The following is a 6,619-nucleotide window of genomic DNA, read 5'->3' on the forward strand; positions in this document are numbered from 1 at the left end:
CAGTATCAGCAGGGATAATCTACACAGGGATAGGTCACTTGTATGGTTTCTTTACCATTAGTGTGTCGTCATGCTCCAACATACACAGTGACTTGGCTCGTTCCCAGCGCTACTTCAGCTGTGTTTAACAGAACTTCAGCTGGTTTATTGTATCAGTCAGAATTTTAGAATGAATGAATGAATTATGGTAAGAATTAAGAGCAAGAATTATGTGAATGAATGAAAGAAAGAAACAATAAAAGAATGAAGTTGGTGAATGAATGAAAGAATAAATGATACCCCGCGGCCTTCCCCCTCAAAACATGTTAAAGAATGCAAAAGTATCGCGAGAACACATGTTAACTCCAGCTGTCCATTTTAAAAAAATATACTTTGAGACATTTTTGTTTACATTAATAATTAATTCAGATATCTTATTCCATATGGGGAATGGAATGGACATTAACAGAATGTTAACTGACACTGTCACACACCCCTCAAAAACAGAAAGTGTAAAACTGTCACAAAGCGTCCTACACACCTTTCCAGTTTTGTCAAATAATAAGATCAACAAGAAAGAAAGAAAGTTACGGAACTATAACCCTCAAGCATCACAAGCATCAATGACGGATCAGATCAGATTACGGATATGCCATATTTTTCACACACCTCAAATACACCCTAACATTTTGTTTTAAATTATGCAACTATCACTTTTACTTGCAAACACATTTCACCTGAAAGTATATTCCCCTCATAAGAATTAAAGGTGTATGTGAAAGATGCTTTTGAAGTAATAACTAGAAACACTCAAACAACTGCGAGTAGTGTTTCAATGGTGGATCAGATCGGCAATATGTCACTTTTTTCACACACTCAAAACACACCCTAACCTTCTTTTTTAGACTATGAAACTATCACTATTACTTGCAAACGCATTTCACCTGATAGTATATTCCCCTCATGTGAATTAAAGGTGTGTGTGAAAGATGTTTCTGAGGAAATAATGAGGAATACTCAAACAACGGCGTACAACATTTCAATGGCGGATCAGAACAGATCGGCGATATATCATATTTTTCACACACCTGAAATACACCCTAACAGTCTTTTTTGGATTATGAAACTATCGCTATTACTTGCACACACATTCCACCAGAAAGCATATTCCCCTCATAAGAATTAGAGGTGTATGTGAAAGATGTTTTTGAAGAAAAACTCAAACAACGGCGTGTAGCATTTCAATGGCGGATCAGAACAGATCGGCGATATGTCATATTTTTCACACACCTCAGTTACACCCAACATTTTTTAAAGTCATAAAACTATTACTGTTACTTGCAAATACCTTTCAACTAAAGGCATGTTTCCCTTCTAAAAGTTAAAGGAATGTGTGAAAGAAGTTTTTATTGGCACAATTTATTTTATCTTCGCGGTGAATCGAGAATAGAACATACTGACTTGAAACTTTACTGCAAATCTTCTGTCCTAACACGGACACTAATACCAATTATTTGACTTAAACTGAAGTGACAAAATAGTTAACCTATCTTCTACATGTTGGATTTCAGTTGTTACAACACTCAGCGAATTTAATCGGCTGCTGAAAATATACCGGGCTCAATCTTACATACTGAGCTGCCACCATATTGGCTACACTGGTTACGTAACGACCCGAGACATACGTTCAGGGGTTTTTCGCGGAGTTTCTTCTCCCTGTATATATAGTCACTCTGGCATCAGGTACGTTTATTGACAACTGCTTGGCATTGTCTTGACATGCTCAAATGAGTTGGGGAAGGGTACCAATGGGGATTCTACGACATTCATCTTGTAGAGCCCGGAAAGGTTACAAGGCTACACAGGTCGTTCACGAACATTACGGCCAAGAACATCCGACAGATCTTTAATGGGACCATAAGCCAACCCTGGCAACACTCGGATGGTTGCAGGTCAAAGTCTGTCAATACAAACACGGGAAATATGAGGGCGAGCATCGTTTTGTTGGAACTCAAACCTCATTCCTGTCGTAGGCACTCCGTCATCAAGGTCTAATGTGTATCTACACGCGGAAGGTTCTTCTACAGTGGTTGCGTGTCCTCTGCAGTCTTAAGCGGTTGCGCTGCTCAGTCATGTTGATTCTAACATCAGGATGATGACTCTTTAGAACGGCTGATTTAAGGCAATTCCTTCAGTACAGGCACAAATCCCAACGTTTGTCCTTATCTTGAATACGTAATTGATTTTGGAGGATTTAAATCTGTCGTGTGAAGCAATAAGGCTTGGTGTACGGTTATCCCGAAGGGTAGTTTTGGATTTCCGTCCTCGACCACGTCTCATTGTGACATCCCAGTGTGACATTCCAGTGTGACATTCCAGTGTGACATCCCAGTGTGAAATCCCAGTGTGACATCCCTGTCTGCCTATACTAGATCCAAGTCTGGAAGTCATGCTTACAGACAGCTGAAATGTTGTGGCAATCTGTCATAGTTTCCACTCTTAACCATGCTGATTGCTTCTCATTTTTGTGCCACACTTAAGTACTGCCTCGCCATGTTAACCCTGATTTTACGCTGTGTGCACACATGCACATGCATTGATGCAAAATACCCATGACTTCAGGAGCACATAATGCACGTGCAAGGAAACCAAATAGGTGAGTTTTAGCGAAATGATTTAGGTGATAACGTCAAAACACACCAGTGAACATTATTAAATGAATTTCCCCATTATTCTTAGAAATATGCGTTCCCAAGTTTTCCTTGAGTATATATACAAGCCCCCGTGTTTAAAGCAGCATCTGATACAGATGATGCAAAGATACCAAAGATATTCAAGGAATCAATCCCTACGTAGAAATCCTCCTTATAAATATCCCGGGAACTAGGGCTGGGACGGGTAGGAAGTAATGGAATCGAGTACCCGCATGTAATTACCCGAATCAGAATCAAGTACCCGGAAATGTTAGGAATACAGCGCTTCTGTCAACTCTCTGAATAATCAGTCACGATTTCATAGAAAGGGCATAAAAACTGATCTGAAGATATGCAATTTACGTCCCTTAACCAATATAAAGTGCAGCACCATTACTTGCAATCATCATTAAAACACAAAACTTCTCGTTCCCGCTGTTGACTTCTCACTGCTCGTGCGTAGATAAATTACAGTTGTTATTAATAAACCCCATTAACCTGGCAATACCAATGATGTAAATGTGTCTTATGTCAATTATGAAAAAGACAAAGTATTATCTGTCCTTGTCATTACAGAGTTGCTTCCCTTTCCTGGTACTCGATTCCTAATAATAGGACTCGAGTACAGCTGCTCCTGACTCGTATTCGAGTACAGGAGTACCCGTCCCAGCCCTACTGTGGAACCTGCTTCTTCCTGACATGACTTGTGAAGATCCGGGTTAGAACTGGACCGCAGCAACCCATGTTTGTCGTAGGAGTCCACTAAAGGGACTGGGTGCTCAGGCTCGCTGACTTGGTTGACACATGCCATCGTATCCCAAATTGTGTAGAAAGATACTCATGCTGTTGATCACTGGACTGTCTGGTCCAGACTCGATTAATGTACAGACCGCCGCCATACAGCTGGAATATTGCTGAGTGGAGCATAAAACTGAACTCACTGACTGTGGTTCCAGCTGGGTCAGTCCTAATTTAGTTCAAGATCGTCCGATCTACAGTAGATTGAAGCTTAGTCCCCGATATATAGTTTTGGAAGAAAAAAATGATTTCTTTTTAATTGAAAAGGAGCCCTCGGGAGATGCTGAACGTAGGGAAATCTAGACTTGCTACGTTATGAGGCAACTAACGGGATCAGGTGGTCAGATATGTCATCATATCCCAGTTGCGTAGATGGTGCTCATGCGGTTGATCACTGGGTTGTCTGGCCCAGACTCCATTATTTACAGACCGCTGCCTTCAGATAGCTGCGGCGTGAAACAACAAACAAGCAAACCGTGACGGTGGACCAGACAATTCAGTGATCATGGCGATCACATCATCCTGACCACAGATCAACACAGTTAGGATACCATGGGATGATTTTACCAACCACCCGATCCAGTTAGTCGCCTCTTACCGCAAACACGGATTGCTTAGGACAAGTTTTACCTCATATTCTCACCCAGTGTCTTCAAAAGCTGGCATTTGTCATTGGCGTAGATTTAATTGGCCATCTTTCCTTAACAGAGATGCCAGTTAGGAAATTTCGTTTTTCATCGAACCAGTCAAAGAATATGTCATGTATATGTAAGAGCAGACGCAGTCTGTTAGGATCGGAGATTCTACCACTAGCGATTGCGATCGGAGTTTTTTTTTTCAGCAGAGCCTCAAATCTTACTAGTAGAAATTGCAGTCGGAGTCTTTACTGGTGGAATCTCCAACTAATAGTAGAAATTGCAGGCGGAGTCTTTACTGGTAGAATCTCAAATCCTACTAGTAGAAATTGCAGTCGGATGCTGTAAGTCCAGTTCAACAAGTAGGAACTCCAATTGATCTGTGGATAAAGAACAACGACACTTTACTTACTGAACAATAATTTCCATTTATTCGGGTTTAACACTAGACTGTGTCCACCTCAACAGGTATATTGGGGGCTCAAATACACATGTGACTTGGGATCATACTACAGTATTTACACATCGTCCAAAACAGATTACAATGAAGATCCACTGCATAAACAAAACTTTATTATGACACACGTGAGAATTTTGTTGATGGGGTGGCACTTGAACATTTTATTCCTTGTTTGTTACATATAATTGATTCATGAGAGTAAAAGATGAACCAAAAACGATAAGATGGGTGAGCAGATTGGGATTAACAGATTAAGACTGATTGAAACTAAGTAAACGGTTATATTACTTAAGTTAAGATTGGTTTGTGTAAACAGATTAATATTACTAAAGAAACCCGAACAGGTGAAAAAGCCCAAAACACTGGAAAGGGTGGGGAATGGGCTTGTATGGGTTATTCTGTGGTAGTCTCTCTCAGGATCCGCCTAAGCAGTGTCACGACAAGTAGAGCTGCAATCTCAGCTTGTAGAGTGTCCGACGCTACCAGATCGCAATCACCCCGATCCTACCAGATTGCAATCACTACCCTGACATACATTTCTCATTTTAATTCTTCAGTGGATAGACATGAAGTGTATTTGAAGGGTAATGCGGGGGTGTGTATCAAGTTGACATAGTTATTATGTTGGCGTAAACAACTGTCAGATCGTTTCAAGAGGTGTCTATATTACACAGGTGTTCACAAACCTTGTCACGTGGTGTTTTAACTGCGAGTTTAACCAATCAAAGCTCATTTCATGTGCACGAGTTTCTCGTGCGCGTTATTCCAGAGAATGGAAGCAGACGAAGTATTTATTCAAGAAGAGTACCAGTGGATGTCCATTGGATTCATGCAAGGTTAGAATTCATAAAAAACGGGTTAACCGAAATCAAAATTAGCTTAGATTTTAATATTCATGTTTCTGCTATATCAACGGTCCAAAGAACATATTTTCATTGCGACTTCTTGCTCTGTTGCAATGTTGAGTGACATTTGAGAATGATATGATAGATTCTACATACGTTCAATGAATTCAGGTACACACGTAACACAGGTCCGTGCCAGATATATTCGGACACTTGACGTAATTTCCACAGACCTACATGTTATTTCAGTGTAACATAAATAATTTTCATGAAGTGAGTTTAGGATGGATCTTCGTAAACTTTGCCAGACACATGTGAAATCTTCTCTGATCAGCGCACATAATTTCAGTTCATTTTTCTTACCAATATTTAACTAATGATATCACATATATCAACTTTTGTATGGTTCCCGAAGGCATAATCCCACAGGTCGCCATATTAAAGGAGTTCTCTCCCCGTCTCCGGATATAACTGGCACAGATCTGTAGAATGGTAGTCCAACGTCGCGTACGTGCGTGTGTGTATGTGTGGCGCATGTGTGTTTTTGTGGCGCGTTAAATGCTTGTTAGACCCCAGAATCGCCTTGAATAGCAGCAACGTTGCTGGTGTTATCAAATAGGCCTGTAACGATGCATCGAACTAAAGATGGATTGCAATTGTTAAATCTCCGTTAATTACTCGGTGGTACAAACGAAAAACTATCGACTATCGATAGCTTAGTAACTGACTTTTGTTGACAAAAATTGATGTTGTTTTACATGTTTTTGACAATTAATATGTACAACGATAGATTTTTTCACTCAGGATGCGACCTCACAATAAAACGCATATACACTGCACCCTGGTATCCACCCTGGATACAATGCCATATTTTCTCCTGAACAAACTGTGGCATATTTACCAGGGTGTACAGTATATCTCCTTAGATCGAACCTCACGATTCCAGTTCTAGAATCATGTTGATAATCGCATTTACATACACGAACATTAACGAGTTAACAACAGGCGCATTTAACTCACATCTACAGGGTTCTCTCGTGTCAGTGACTGTGACGTCATGTTGATTGTGTAGCCAACAGAGGACGTATACTGATATGAAATTGGTTTTACTGTAAGATTTGTTATCTGCTATAATTTGGAGACTACGAAAGCTTCAGGAAATGAGCTTGTATCGATTTACAAGTGGTGGATATTTCCGGTGTTAGCCCA

The sequence above is a fragment of the Haliotis asinina genome, chromosome 4 (assembly GCF_037392515.1).
Source record: "Haliotis asinina isolate JCU_RB_2024 chromosome 4, JCU_Hal_asi_v2, whole genome shotgun sequence".
Taxonomy (NCBI): domain Eukaryota; kingdom Metazoa; phylum Mollusca; class Gastropoda; order Lepetellida; family Haliotidae; genus Haliotis; species Haliotis asinina.